General features: G+C 39.3%; 1 long non-coding RNA gene across 1 annotated transcript in view; it reads left to right on the forward strand.

Annotated features, from left to right (window-relative positions):
• Positions 1 to 15872, forward strand: part of LOC147754361 (uncharacterized) — a 61147-nt gene that overhangs the window by 14721 nt on the left and 30554 nt on the right. Inside the window, exons 2-3 of the long non-coding RNA XR_015316945.1 lie at positions 4711 to 4828; positions 5977 to 6116. This is a non-coding gene — a long non-coding RNA (uncharacterized LOC147754361). The remainder of the gene's footprint in view (positions 1 to 4710; positions 4829 to 5976; positions 6117 to 15872) is intronic.

Below are 15872 nucleotides of genomic sequence, written 5' to 3' on the forward strand. Positions count from 1 at the left end.
CTCTCAGATATCCTATACATTGGATACACATATATAAATGTTTCGAGTTCTACGCCCAGTACTCATTTAAGATTGCTTTGTAGGGTCGATATCGAAAAATCTCTATTATTTAGAACATTTTTAAGGCGACAAAGGCTGGACAATTCATGCAAAGGGATACCAGCTTCGATCGCATAAACAGGCGCGAATGTAAACGAGCGTATACTGTTGGATAGCAGAGTCGTCGCTATGGGTTCGTCTTCAAGAGAAATATTAGGAGTCGTACCGGAACAAAAACTCGTATCGTTATAAGTAATAGATCCCTGACAAATACGTGTTAAGCTCATTAGCTTCACTTAAGTATCGATTTAGTCCAAGTACACATTTGTTTTGGCACATACCTTGCAGCACATACTACAAAACTTGTTTGAGTAAAGGAGCTTTTTATATTTATTTATTGTATCAGGGATTTGAATCAGCCCAAGAGGAAATATATTCTATAGCCGAAATATTATGTGGATGATTCCGCATCACGCTTCCGTGCGCATATATATATATACTGAAATATTGGCAGTTTCCTAGTATGTTTACTCAAATTGGATCACTTGAAGTGAATGCATACACCCATAGAGCTAGTGATGTTACTAAGACAATTCTATACGTCACGTTTTTCGTTTTCGGGCGCGGTCTATTTGGATAGGGGGTCAGCAACCGCTCGACATCTAACGAAATCTTGTGTGTGACGGTATATTAACCTCAAGCTGAATCGGCAAAGTAACTCAAGATGCGAACTTTAACTATCGAAGAGATGAACTTTAACTATCCACGAAAAAACAAGATGGAAGCTCGTACTGCCTGAATAGAGTGTATAATAACATCGGTAACAGATAACGTCGATAAGTACAAGCGATCGTGACAAGCAACGATTCCTGCATGGCGCTCTTACCGATGGTTACACGGAAAGGCAAAAAGCATTATTTAGGAACTGCTATACTCCCTACGCACAGCCATTGCTTATTATTAATTTACATATAATATACCAGTCAGTCATTGCTACCACGAATTAAATGAACCGATAATCTTCTATGCAGATTTAGAAAATTCGAGATTTAGAGCTGTTTCGATGTAAGCGCAATGTCCTTGTTGTTGAGACCTAGAATTTATGCAGTCTATATTTTTAGCGGTTAGCTGTTTTGAGCTGTTATATACGCACTATAAGCTTCTGTTTGTCCAGAACTCAGAAATTTATAGAAGCTAACGATTTCTCTTTCTACGATATTGCGTGACAAGTACCAATTTGCCTTTTAAAAAAGGCGTCGGTCCTGATTGCCACAGCAAGGGTGTGTTTTTCAATCTCTTGAACATGTTCTTCTGCGAGGAAAAATACTGCAACATAAAATAGATATGCGTAATTATGAACCTATATACAAAACGGTTTCCTAACCGTTTTGTATATAGATGTGTTATCCTAAACACTGTTCAATAGCCACATCATTACGCAGCCAATAAGAGAGCTGTTAGTGCTGCCGCTAACGTGGCTACAATAGAAAGTGCATGAACGTCCTAGGAGTTTACCGATGAACCTTTCAATTTTTCACTCTTTTACGTATGGTTAAACGCTCGGTTATAAGTAGTATAAGTTATAAAAATAAAGTTACAGGATATCACATCATATTTGATATCTTAAGATTTATACACTCGAACACAATCCTAACGAGGAGGCCTTGGCTAGTAATTAATCAGGTTAGCCGATCTAATTTAACGACGACGTAAAAAACGCATAAAATAATTTTCTATTGTTCTAATTTTATCATATGTAACGGAGGAAGTATATCAACAAAACACAAGTATAATTTTGTGATAAAGACTTATAAACTAAATGAATTGATAGAAATGTGACCTTTGAAATAGCCGGATTTCTATTACAAGGCAAGTAGAGTCACTGAATCGCAAAATAACATATTAGGCTACACGTAGACCTGCTGATCCTTGATAAGGACTAAACCTTCATTTCCGTATAGACCACGCTCGACAAAACAGCATGGCAAAATATATATATAGGCGCCACAATTGCTGCACTAAGTGCGACTATAGGATCAGTGTACATTATAACATGTCCGCGTTTGTTTGGTCGGTTTCCTATAATTCGTAGGTATATATATCGATATTAAACTCTGATGACAACATCTTTAGACCTAGACAAGACACTGTGATTTATGCTAAAAAGCGATTAATGGGGCGCTAAAAACAAATAATAGTTGTAGAACACCAGATGTATGCTAATTACCCCGAAAATTTCGTCAGTTGGTGTTTTACGCTTTTAACTGGGGGGGGGGGGGTCTGGGCGTCTTATCAGCCTTCCTACGAAAGCTATTGTGATATTTTTTGGCAGTTTTATGTACTGTACATGTAGAACCCTCACTAAATCACTGCACTCCGGAAATCCACTAAATGTATAAGATCGTTTTTGGCTCCACCGACAATCCTCTTCCGTGCATGTTTGAATGTCGAACTCAAAGTGACGATAGAGTTATTTTTTAGGTAGCTTTCCTGAGGGCTAGCAACGAGTTTTATCCGCGTGGGGCTATGGATCATCCGCGTCGTCTAATCCATGTATCTAGTTTTTTTCAGATACATCTAACCTTGTGCAAATGTTTCATTTAACTCATTAACCATCATTCACGTATCGCTCTTTTTTTCTTTTCCCACCAAAAGCTTATATGGGAACTGCGCTGTAATCGTGGGCATCCTATTGCCTCGAGCACCTCAGACGCTTTGAATATCAGGAATCCTGGCTGACCAGAAAGCCTGAAGGCGTCGTATCGACAAAATCTTACCATCACCACAGCGCTCAATTGAAATAATGCACATGACGATGATTGTTGGGCGATGCTTTCGTAAGCAACGTTCACTTTACAAGATGAAGAAGCTGCAATTCAGAATCATATCGCGATAGTCGAACATGAAGCTATGCAAGCATAGATTGGACCTTGTGTTAGTCTTCAGATGAATATTATACTGTCAATGGGGTCAGCAAGGTACGAAGGAAAAAAGGAACAAATTCAATGAGTGACTTTTCCACTAGTGTACTTGGTCGTACAGCTGGCCAGCGTTTAAAGAAGGCTGGTGCCTTTTTACTGCGTAGGGAGCAGAATAGGTACGCATTCTTGCCTAGCATATAAGTTGATATTATATATTTGACGATCAATCAAATTGGGCCTAATGCTTTGTAGACGGGCTTTATCCTGTCAACTGATCTATGCTGGAAAGCATGACTGCGTCTAGATAAATGTCAAAGGCAGTCTAAGTTCTACCTTGATTATTCTAGTAGAATAAAATGTCTTAGAGGATGTACCGCTATAACATAACCTATGCTGCATAAACAAACATAAATAACAAAATTTAATCGGACCATATAATAAATTGTTTGCACGCCTTCCACAGCATGCAAAGCTCCTTTATCGTTGGTTCATAGCAATTTTTAGTTGGAGAAAACTTTGTAGTTTTTGTCGGGATCGCATGTCCCATATTCTAAACTTGCTACACTAATCCCAATGGAATAAAGCTAATGTATAGGCAGAGGTTAGTACAGCTTTGTCAAAAGTTAACCATCGACAAACTACTTTAAACATATGTTGATAGTATCAGATGAAGTTTACTAGTTACAACTTCGACAAGAAGTGGACCTCGTGAAATTGTGTCAGAAACGTATAATGACATTGGATTGTGTGTCGGTAGGCTTTTTTCTATATTTAGTTTAGGCGGCTGAAAGTATAGGCAACTGCTGCATTGGCGAATCCATCGCTAGTACTAGATATGTGGTGGCATACCCCAACACAATAGTCTGAATATAAGCAATGTGATGTAAGCTTGTTTTGCAAAGCTATGATTTTCTCTAATTCTGTTCAGCTTTTTACAGATGAGAAATGAGCCTGTCACCGTAAAGGATAATTTGCTTTGTAAAGAGCTGGTTTCAGCAATTGCTGAAAAACGTAAGAAACAGGGGTGTGTTGTGTCATACAAAGTAAAAGACGTTCTTGTCAATCTATTGATTCAATGGTCTTCTCTCGAGACATTAGCACAAGAGTATCACGATCTTATTTTTCTGCACCCTGTGTTGGTTCAGCACTAAAGTGTAATCCTTAAAGCAGATTATAGTAAAAATCACTCTATTCAAGAGGACAACTAAGAATTAGTGAACCTGTATTTGAATTTTTTAATATAAATTTGTTAAAAGCACGTATTTTTTCTTGTTACAACCATAAGCACAGGAATACTTAAAATCTTTAACGTCGTTGAATATACCGTTAAAATGCGCGAGCCCGCCTCACCATTCGGATAATGGAAGCATCATTTATGCTAAATAGGCGACAAAACTAGAGTTGTTGTAGTCCTAGGACTCGCAACAGTTAAATACGGGGGTAGTCTAAAAAGTTTGCAGTTTCAACATAGAAATAACGTTACTTGTCAAAAGTATTATATTTATATATATATATACGTTGAATAATATTCATGAAGATTTCAGCCATGTTGAACGTTCAATTTCGTACCACTTACGTATATATATGTACAGGATATAAATTCTGTGCCATACGACCTCGTTGAAACCCTTCCGACACGCGTACCCAAACAATAAAAGTGACAGTGTTGCCTTTTTTTCAGGTATATGTTCCCTAAAGATGCATGTAGCACCAATAAGAGATTCTCCTTTTAAATGTCACCTCCTTTTAGGTGGCGGCTACAAGACACGTGTTCTGCATTGTATGTTGGTCGGGGTATAAATGGGCGTCAAAGTTGTCGCCGCCCTTTGCACTTTTCTGCTTTTGCCATTGAACGCGATACAGGCATGGTGAGTACGTACGTCTTTACATATGCTGTCCTTTCTCCTCTACTATGTTTGAAAGTCAACCGCGGAGTGGAAGAAGTCCGAAAAACATGTAGAAAAGGAAACGATGTGCGAGACGTACTTAGCTTGGACTGCTCGGTTCCCTTCGAGACGCTAACGCCGCTTTTATACCCGGCACATCTAGTACATTTCTTTAAACCTGACTCCTCATTTAAATGCCTGAGCTTCGTGATCGCGGCGGCAGCTGCAGCAGTGATGATATCCTTGCTGTTCCTTTAAGCATGCCTCATTCTAGGACCCAACCTACAAATAATCCCCACACAAAAGCGCAATGAAATTGCTTCTTCAGTGAAATGGCTTCCAGATGGTCGAGTTCCAACGGTAAGATCGTGGACTTCATCTAACTACTTCGACCTACAAAGGGTCTAAGTCTGTACAAAATAACTCACTGCTTTCATCGTTCAGACTTCCAAAAGCCAGCCGTTCATTTATCGGGAGCGAGCTTGAGTGAAGAACACGCAGTGTCCTTCATAAGCAGCTGTAAATAGGTTTTTCAGGCTGTGCGGTCACTGTAGGTTTCGGAATAGTATTCATCTCACATATTTATTTTCTATATATATATATATATCCTATTCCAATCAAATTCGTCGATGATTTTATAATGCTCATTTATCGCATAACCAAATATCTTTTGTTTCTACTGTCATCCCAACAACCTCACTGAAGGTAGCACAACATCGAGACATAGAACAAGATACTTTAACTAATGTTTACGCTGTCAGCGGTTTAGCGGTGTGTAAACTGTTCTCAGCTATATCATCAAAAAGGCTGCATACACATTTATATACTATATTTACACCCATAGGGAATTCTCAACTTTTCTGATGGTGAATACTCGATATATACGTAGCGTATACTTTACACGTTCCCCTCAACAATTTATCTTACAAATCGTGAAATGTTTACCCTTTTTCCTATTTCTGCAACTTTGAAATGGCTCTTTGTATTCTTTACGCCGACTGGCTTACGTTTTTGGATAGAATATGGACATAGGTGCATAAACCATAGGAATTCAAGTAGTTCCTTTTTCAAGCTAAAAGTAGATGGAATTTGGCCTTTTTTTTAAGGATTTCATTTCTCTTTAAGTGCAGGCCACTCCGCAATCAGGCCGCATTTGGGGACGGCCGGGTCATGCTGCCGGCTGAGGTGATACCATGCATAAAACAGCTGGCGACAAAAACCTAACCTAATGGAAGGTATTCAACTGTAGCGGCATTTTTGAAAACAAAAGGTACCAAACATATTAAAATGTTTCGCACCGTGCAATCGGTAAACATTCAGTACCTGACAATGGCTCGGTGGACAGGCGTGCCTATTCACGTGTGTGTAGATTTGTATTATATATAAGTTGGACATCAACTTGAGCTTATGGTAACTTAATGGTATAAAGAAACAACGTGTTCAAAGCCGGCCGAGCGCGCAGTCGAAAAAGATATACAAGTTAAATATCCACTCTATATAAAGGCTACGGAATAGGTCAAGATTAATTGTTTCCACTTAGTTTTCAAAGAAGCTCGTCAGTTGCACGTACATAACCCTTTAAAGCATTACTACATCTTGACAAATGTATGTTTTTTCTACTCGGGATATTCCTTACATAGTAATCGAAAATAATTATTTTTTATATCTGATGCGCGTCTCACACATCTAAACATAATAAGGTACGGAGAATAAACTTAAGGTACAGATTGTTGTCGACTTGCGTGACAAAAAAAAGTTCGACGTTCTACACCTACGGAGTGTTTACATTCCATTTAGCTTTCGAGATATGTAAGTTCTCCTTGTGCTTTCTGTTTCGTCTGAACTTACTATTTTAATTCTTTACGAAAAATTACCGCCATCATGGTAAAATAAATAGTTTATAAATAATTCGGAATATAAATTAGAAATGGTTCGGATTTCGAACAGCAATCGTGTATTGAGGATCCGATACAAAAGATCTGCGTAGCCTGTGTCGGATTCTGATCTATTCTAAATGGATATAACTCGGATGAGGAAAAAGAATTGACTATTCTCAAAGTATTTGAATGGTGTCAACACGTCAAAGTCGTTATCGCTACGAGCATTGAATGAGCGTCGTACGTTATCATTTAGAAGTTTAATTATTTTTACCGCTGACTGTGTTTATGGCTGAATAGTCTGCATGTATAACTGAACTGTCTAACGCGTATATAATCGTTTGTACACCATAGGGTGCGAACGCGCCGTCCCCATAATGGCTGCATAGTATTCCAGTAAAATTGCTTGAGAAAAGCAATGAAATGTCTCTATGCAAATTTTCTTGACAGGAGCAGAGACGCCTACCACTATCTTGCAGTTAAACCAAATCGTTTAGACGGATGAAGGTCGCGGGTGCGTTCCTTAAGCTCGCAGTGGAGAACGCACGATGGCCCAGTGTCTTGTGAAACACAATGTGTCATCTGCAAGACTGCGGCTATTGCGAAAAGCTTACCCGTCATGGTCACTTCTAGTGAAAAGAATCTAAATCGGCCGAAAGATAATTTCTACGACTATGCCCTAGTGCAGAACGCGAAACGTTAGTAAAAAAACGCATAGTGGCTAGAACCATCCGTCTACGCTTTTTAGTGGAATCTTCAGATGAAAATACTGCGAAATCTCTAGCTTGAGGCGGATAAAGTTTCGGTTTGTCTGAAGCTTTTACCATAACATGATGACCCCCGCCTTTTGTGCCCATGCTTAAACGTAAAACAAAGTGAGGTTTTCCCAAAGTAGGTTGGCCGGCATTTTGGGCGTATTCTCGCGCCTTGCTTTACCTGCGTAGCTTTGGCATGTCTGTGATGGGCTTACGCAAGCTGGATGCTACTCGAACGATTTTTACTAGAGGTTGTACAACTAGGAAGGGGATATATGCCTGACTTCAGGTTGTGGGCTTTTCTTTTCGGCATCTAAGGTGCTCTTTTATTAATGGAAAAAGGAAATACTAATAGGCTTCGTTTCCGGTATGGAGGATATGTTTCGTGGCCGTCTGTAATAACCATAACGAGATCCAGCAAGCTTCCTAGAAAAAGCCAGGGGGAATTATTGTATTGAAAACGGTGCTTGGAAGATTTATTGCCGGGCACATTTGCCACGGATTGCACCTTGATAAGGGACATACTTCGAAAGCTGTGCGAGAATTATAGTTTTTCAATGGGGCAACATAGGCAAACGAATGTTCGGTACATTGGATTAAATATGGGTAGATACCGATTCAATCTTCAATATTAATTTTTAAAAATCTATGAAATCTTGCTGCTTAAAAAGAACGCGGAGACAGGAGCTTCTGTGCATGCTAGAAAACACAACTAACTTACGACAAAAAAACTGATATAGCACAGTCAACCCCGCACATCAATTATATCACTCCACGTTTACATCATTAGGAGACAAGTCCAATTTCATTGTCTGTGTGCAATGCTAACCTTCCTACTATCTAAAATCGTACCCACAACGTTTTTTAACGGGATGCAGCCAAGTGCACATTGCCAATTTTTAGTATGCAAAAAATATTTACATGCGTTTATTATGAAAATTAAGTTAATTTTATTATAACTCAATTCCATAAAGCACACAACTCATCTCTTTGCTGGGGCTCTTGATTTCCCCGCAGATACATTGCAAGACGAAAGGCTTATTGGAGGCACAAAGTCATAAGGCAGGACCATCTGTTATGTGCTATCATTAGGAAAATACTGTAAGATCTGCAAAAGAGTCAAATTGTAGAGCGAGAGAAAGGACAAATACAAATAGGCTTCATTTGAATGAGGTACCCTATTAGATGATCATGCCATTCTGTGTATGCATTAGATCTTCATCAATGAGCAAGAAGGTTCTTATTCGCGTTTCAACGTTTCTGCGGTGTTGTGTGCGCGATCAATGAAAAACGGTGGACAACAACCCGACGCAATGCCAAGAATCGCTATAAATGAGATAGAGCTAGTTATTGTTTTGATTAAATCGTTTATTCTATGGGGCATTTTAAAACTCAAGCTCTACCCTTGAAAAGTGATATAACTCAGTAAATAAATTAAAAAAATGAAAAGCTTTCTCGTATGTATCGATGCTAGGAAAATCCTACAATCCGCTGATCGTTTTGGTACTAGCGACATACAACCTGCTAGTAAACTGTCAAAACAAGCTTCGAAGAGACCGGTGTCGACGAAAAGCGAGTACCATGTGTCTCCTTAAGCTAGTAGGTGAACGCATTACCACTGCACCGTAACGGCGACGGGCTTTCCTGAAGTAATCAACTTTTCTATCGGTTGAATCAGTTAGAACCCCACTCAGTAGATCCGATTTGGAGAAAAGTCTCGGAAATTTCTGCTAAGATTCTACTTGAGGTTCTAAGGTTCGATTGTACAGAAAAAGTTCTCTGTTATAGCCAACTCGTCTCAGCAGTTCTGTGTTCAAGGGGTGCTAAATGGTAAAGTAAATTCCTAGATGGTTGCCCATAATAAAATGTGTTTAGGCGATTTCACCTTAGAACAAAAAAAATCAAGTTTAACAAATACAATTTTCGTTCATTCCAATCCATTACGACTAATTACTCTGAATCACCAAACTGGTAGTGCATGTTAGACGGAACAAAATACTTCCTTTTATACTGCACACCTTCAATGAAACCAGTCGATTGATTTATCGTACTATTACATATTCTTTTTAGATATATATCTACTGAATCTTGACTTGTAGAACTACAATGAAGATCAGCGCCTCATGGTCCCACTCGGACAAATGCTTCATTTACAGAGTTCTATGACAAAACATCACCCCGGACAGTTCGAGTTACCCTCATAATGCATCCTCATGCTTGTTAGGCTGAGCATTCTACTCGATGTCAGCTAGGATAATTATAAATAGGCTAAATAGACAAATTTACTATGATGATGTACCTCTGTGAATACATTCACACTGGGAAGATATCTACGTGAAATTGTACGGAAAACTATTATACTCGAACAAGACCTCGTGACGACATTGTTGAAATCGAGCATACGAAACTGAAGCTAATAAGATCGAGGAGCACTTGGAAGAACTTAGTACTTTCAATGTTCTAGATCTCATTTAGAAAGATAGGGCGAAATCAGCAGCTGGATCAATACGTTACCGTAATGGGGCGTATTTGTTTATTGAATATGCGGATCTGTGAGGTAGAAATCGAGCCTAAAGGTAGGTCGTCCAGTAGGGACCTGGATATAGTGCTTAATATCAGTTTGGGAAATAATTGTTTCGCCAATTAACATGTGTCTAAAGCGAAACTAATATTAGAACAACTTCCACGTTTCGATCTGGTGTGTGATGATTTTTAGGTACAGTAAAAGATCGAACCATTCGTTAAACAATCTCAGGCTGTACACGCTGGCCATTGTAGCGAACCAAAGTCTTTCAAAAATTAGTGCTATATATATATATATATATATATATATATGAACTTGCTGTTGCTCTCAGCCCTATGTACCCCCATTATTTTCAATTCGAGTGCATAACTAACAGCTATTTTCGCTGTTCATTTATATAACCGCTTTTTTTGTGCTTCCGGAGGCTGTTACTCCTGATAATTCCGGACCCTAATATCGGAAATAGCTCCTTTTTGCTGCGCTATAAAAGACTTGTTATTAGCTAAACCAATTAACTTGTTCCCTCGATAAATACGGCTTTACTTCATGATCACCCTACACCACGATGGGTCAAAAAGAGTCGGAATTTTGGCACTGTACTATCTGCACGTATCTCAATAATACAGATCCCGGCCATTCCCCTTAGGAACGTGTGCAACAGTTTGTTTTTTTATGGTCTATAAAAATCTTCGAGTTTAACCGTGGGTAGTAACATAGCTTCGCTTTTGTTTGCACTTGGATATTTCGATTGTCTCAAAGTTTTTGCGTTCCAGGTGTTTTCATGGCTTTAGCTAAAGGAAGAACCAACGGGGGCTACATTCGATGGATACATGGGTTAAGACGAAAAGCCGTTCAATCTTTTTACGAACAACGCGTTACAAATAGCGACGTGTCAGCCGTCGCACTATCGCGGTAGAAAACCCACCAGTTGTTCTTTTAAGGTTCAGGTCTATTTACCGTACAGAAAACATTACAAAACGTCCTTAAAACTTCTTAGAGATATCACCAAATTACTGTAGAAGCATCTGGCGTGAATTCGTAATACATAGTTCCCAGAACGTTGAAAAAAATCACAACGAAATATAAGCTTTTACACTCCATCTTGTAGCCTTCCTTAATTTTGGTTTTCCTATGAAGCGATACCACGTCCATATTGAAATAGATTCGACTAGACTGGTCTGCAAGTGCTGAAAACTCAGGTCCTTCGGCGCACAACCTTTGATGTGAATCTCTTCGACTCTAAAGCTTGAGATGTCTACTTGTCCTCCTTTATGTGTCTCGAGTTTAACCTCCGGCTCTTACCACGAAACGAAGTCTGTCTTTGCTGGGGTTCGAACCTACACCACAACACATCTCTAGGATTTGCACGCAAATGCGTTACCCACTACGCTACCATCGAGACACGTGCGCCCTCGCTAAGGCTAATCTACACTGCCACAAGGTTTTCATCCGTAGCCGCTTTGACAATGCGCAGAACAAGAGCTGTTTCCAAAATCCTTTTGTCTATTGGAAAGCCATTAGTATCACTTGCAGGTACGGTTCACAATCCGTTTAGGGCGTCAGCAGTTTTTATGAGCTGTGGACTTTGGTTTTGACACAGAATATGAGGTACGCTCTGTAGCATTGGATGCCACAAAAGAACACAGCACTGACTTAAACCCGCTCGTGAAATACAAATCACACGCTCAAATGCTTTTAAATTACTCTATGGATAGGAGACAGGTAGTTGAATGTATCGCCGAAAGCCCAATTATATCGAATATTAGACGACAAAATGGCGGGCATTCCTCTTTGACCCGGTAATACTTCCCGCTTGCACGCGGCGCATCTACTTAACTGACCATGTGTTTAGGTTGACGCCAACCTTATGATAGGAACTGTATTTCAAGGCAAACTCAGAGGTCAAAACAACATGCTCGTCTGCATTTACTCAAAATAAACCATGACATTTATCGTAAAAGGCCTTTTTGCTTTCCATAACGTAGGATCTTTTGCCAGATAAATGTACCGCTGTAGAGTACACGTCATCAGTGAGAGATGTTTCTAGTCCAATGCTGTCTAGATAAGGACATCTCACTAGATATGATAGGATAATTTCTTTACGCGCGATAAGCTAGCGACATGGTCAAGTCAAGTGGACTCGTAGGCAATTAGCGCTTCTAAGTATCAAGATTGAAACACTTGAGAAATGTGAGAATAGGAACAATGAGATATCTACATCTGGAGCATTCTGTAGCAGTAGTCGTCGGTGGTAATTTCTGACACTTGTCATTTCGAAACGTGGGACGTTTTTCTCTGAGCTCTATGGATAGAGCCAGATCTGAACGACGCCGAGTAACAAAGCAAATTAACCCAAGTAAACATCGATACTTTAAACTATCGATGGATATGATACCAATATATCAGATCGATGCGTTTTTCCTCATGATATTAGGTCTTCAATGAGCAAAGTTTGTGCCCAGTTAGCCTCGCAGTGATGAATTACAATTATAATACAAAAGCTATGTCGATACAAAAAATTCGATATCGAAATGAATGATTGATGTTTTGTGTAGCGGTAACAATAAGAAAGTGATCTTGAGAGGCTGACCCTTATCTTTATCAGATGCTCCAAAATGCAGACGGTTTTTTATCACGACAATTCAGTTGTTGCTACTTTGCGTTCTTTTTCCAACCGGTCGTTCGTGTAACCCCATTGACCACTAGTTAACATCTTCTTTTCTTAGTGTGATCTGGCCTTCCTTCAAGGAGAGCTCAAAGAGAAATTTCGTTCGTCGACTCTTCTCCTTACCTCCTCCATCCCTCGAACTTTTTTCTTGCCTTGCCAGGGGCATAGTCCGTACCGCTTTTGAGCCTTAACAAGGTCCAATTGGAATAAATTGTCTTCATAATAAATAAAATACGACATGAACTCGTTTAGGTATGGTAAGACAATCGTACTTAACTAACGCGGACGTTGCCTGCTCTGTATAACGGACCGTAGCTGTTAACGGTGCCTTGAACGCATTACAGGGCAGCTACAATTTACGTTCGACAAATGTGTGAATGGTTATAGTTTTATGTAAACACATCACCACGTTCTCGCACGTAACATCAATCTGTGCCAACAGTGTTGTTTTTAGTTGGTCGGTCATTGAATTGGGAGATAATAGGAAGACAATTTCTTTTTTCTTCAAAATTTTGTACGCATTTGTTTGCCAAGCTATGGACCGTGCCAACATTTGCTCTCGCCAAGTTGTTCGCTTTAAACAGAATGGCCTGCCATAAGGGATAAGAATTGAATTTAATGTTTACTGAAAAGTGACAATCCTTTTACCCAGCCTTTTTTTTCCAACACTTTTACCACCTATTTGGTACCTATTAGTTTCTGCATGCAAGAAGTTTCATGTAAAATGATTATACGTAACCGGAGGATCGAACAGACTGTACACCATAGCTTATGGTCAACCCTTACAAAATATTTGATCTAAAATGGAGCCTTACGGATACACTTGATTAATGTGTTAATCAGTAAGGCACATATGTTGTACCACTAATCTTTAATGATGTCTTTGCATTTTTTTTAGCATTTGTGCATGTGGGCCGCGTTCGTGAAGCTTTGTTCTAAAAATAGGTGCTATCCTTTATTGTACATGGGGGTTACTTATTTAAAACCTGTCAAAGTTAAAGCGCATTTTGCTTCATAGAAATTCTCTATGGGCCTTTCATGGCACGAAACTTAACATATTAACGATGCTGTGGTTTAGTGCCGATCATGACCTAAACGACGATCTCTTTGTTACGCGTTGTGGTCAGAGATCGGCATTTCTCCTAATAAACCAGACCTCAAATGATATGGCTGAAACGGATAGTGCAGGGGCGTGCATTGAAGACCCATCGCAGACTAGACACAATATGGGCTCTAGCTTGAAAAGTTATAAAATATTTATTACTTCATAAACTACTTCGAAAATACATAATATTATAATTTTAACATAATTTAATAACCTAGATAAAATACGACCCCTTCTCAACTGCCGTATTGGGATATGATATCAAATGTAACAATGAATCCTGAACCCACAGACAAATAACTTTAAACAAACACTACACGAATCATGATACGGCGCGGATTTTCAAATAAGCGAATGATTTACCGCTAATGCCGTCATCTTAGTTCAGACATATTGGGTGCGCATAAGTAACTTACTATCAGTCTCGATTTGTAATGAGTTATCTCAATTTATACGATGGCAGCTATGACCACTTCATAGAGAATCCCGCTCGTATTGATATAGGCTTGAACTCCTGTTTTGGGTATCGTTCAAACCATTCCAGAGATCGAACCAGATGTATTCGCCCTAAAAAGCGGGTCAAACACATAACTGCCATGAAGGGGGCCAAAGTAGTCCACTTTATGCACTAATACTTAATCTAGCAGTCTCATAAGGGATAGCAGAAGGGAACATTTTTAATTTTGAGGCATAGAAAGTTTCAGTTGATCACATGAAGAGGTCAAGCAGGAAAAAAAAAACGTTTGCGTCACAAATTACGCGATCTTGGCTAGACAAACGAATTGATTTTATCCACTCTCGTGGGCTAGCTACTTGTGTTTTGTTGTATCATTAGAACTACTATCGTTTCGTTTCGTTCCGTTATTACACAAAAATTAAATTGTTCTATTTTTAATTATCTAGCTATAGATTATGTCCGCACACACACACACACACACATACACACTATTCAAAGAGTTCTCGAAAAGGTACAATATCATTTATTGAAGCAACCGTATAATGACTAAACGATAGAGTTTACGATGGAAAATATGCCCTGCATAGAGGCCTGCACCGCATCGATAGCTCTAGTATATACGCTAACGGATAGCCGGGAGCTAGCGACACACGTACGCAGTCTGCTAATCTGGGCCTTTTTTAGTTACGATGAAGCGAAACTTACTATGTTGTTAAATTTGAAAAACTTGCAAGTGTCTCAGCTTAAAGTGTAAGATTCAACTTGCAAATTGTCTCAGTGTAAGATTCAATTATATTAGACGTTCAATAATGGCTGCCTGACGGCCCTCCGGTAGCTACAGATGTGTTGAGGTTGAACGAGCTAAACAAGCTGGGATGACTTCTTAATGGCAGACCTACATCGGATATATTCTATTCCAGGCTGGCTTACAGTTAGAGACGAAACTCAGCTATGTTAGCTAATATTTAGTGGAAGGCATACGCATTCTAAACTTGAACGATAGCAGAACCCACCTCTTTCTAGTCACATATGTCTATCTAACGCCTAGCATTAAATAGATAGTAGTTTGTGTTTTAGGCCCAGTATCGGCATTAAGAGCTACTTGAGAAATATTTTCCCTAGCAACGACCGGTCTACACACATTTATTCGCTGGCACCAGGGTACGGGGGGATAATATTCGACCCAGACTGACAGCTCCATCATCGTCTTTTTACTCGCACTTTATCAGCGGTGCCACAGGCGTAAGTGTATGTATATCTGTTGCACTGTCTACTCATTTCAGACAACGCGACTTTAACAAATGCAGGTACGTCATAAAATGTACAACCGAGGAATATTGATAGAGCATTATTGCTCAACGGGGTATTACGAGTGCATCTGAATCTCTTTTAATTTTGTACGGCTTAAGAGCCTGTAAGGTTAACGAGAGGTTTTTCAGACGTTTGTTCTAGCGGTGTACCCTGCTAATCCAACAACAGTGGATGACAGACAGACAACTTGTTTTATAACCAGCTTTAATGATTTGATCATCGCTTATCTTTATAAAATTTATATCGTGCTTGTTGTTAGGCCCCTAACTCCATTGGCGTGTCCAGATCACGGTAGATAAACTAGTATAACAGTGTGTTCTCCGTATCTT

The sequence above is a fragment of the Varroa destructor genome, unplaced genomic scaffold, assembly GCF_002443255.2.
Source record: "Varroa destructor unplaced genomic scaffold, Vdes_3.0 BEIS01000007.1, whole genome shotgun sequence".
Lineage (NCBI taxonomy): Eukaryota > Metazoa > Arthropoda > Arachnida > Mesostigmata > Varroidae > Varroa > Varroa destructor.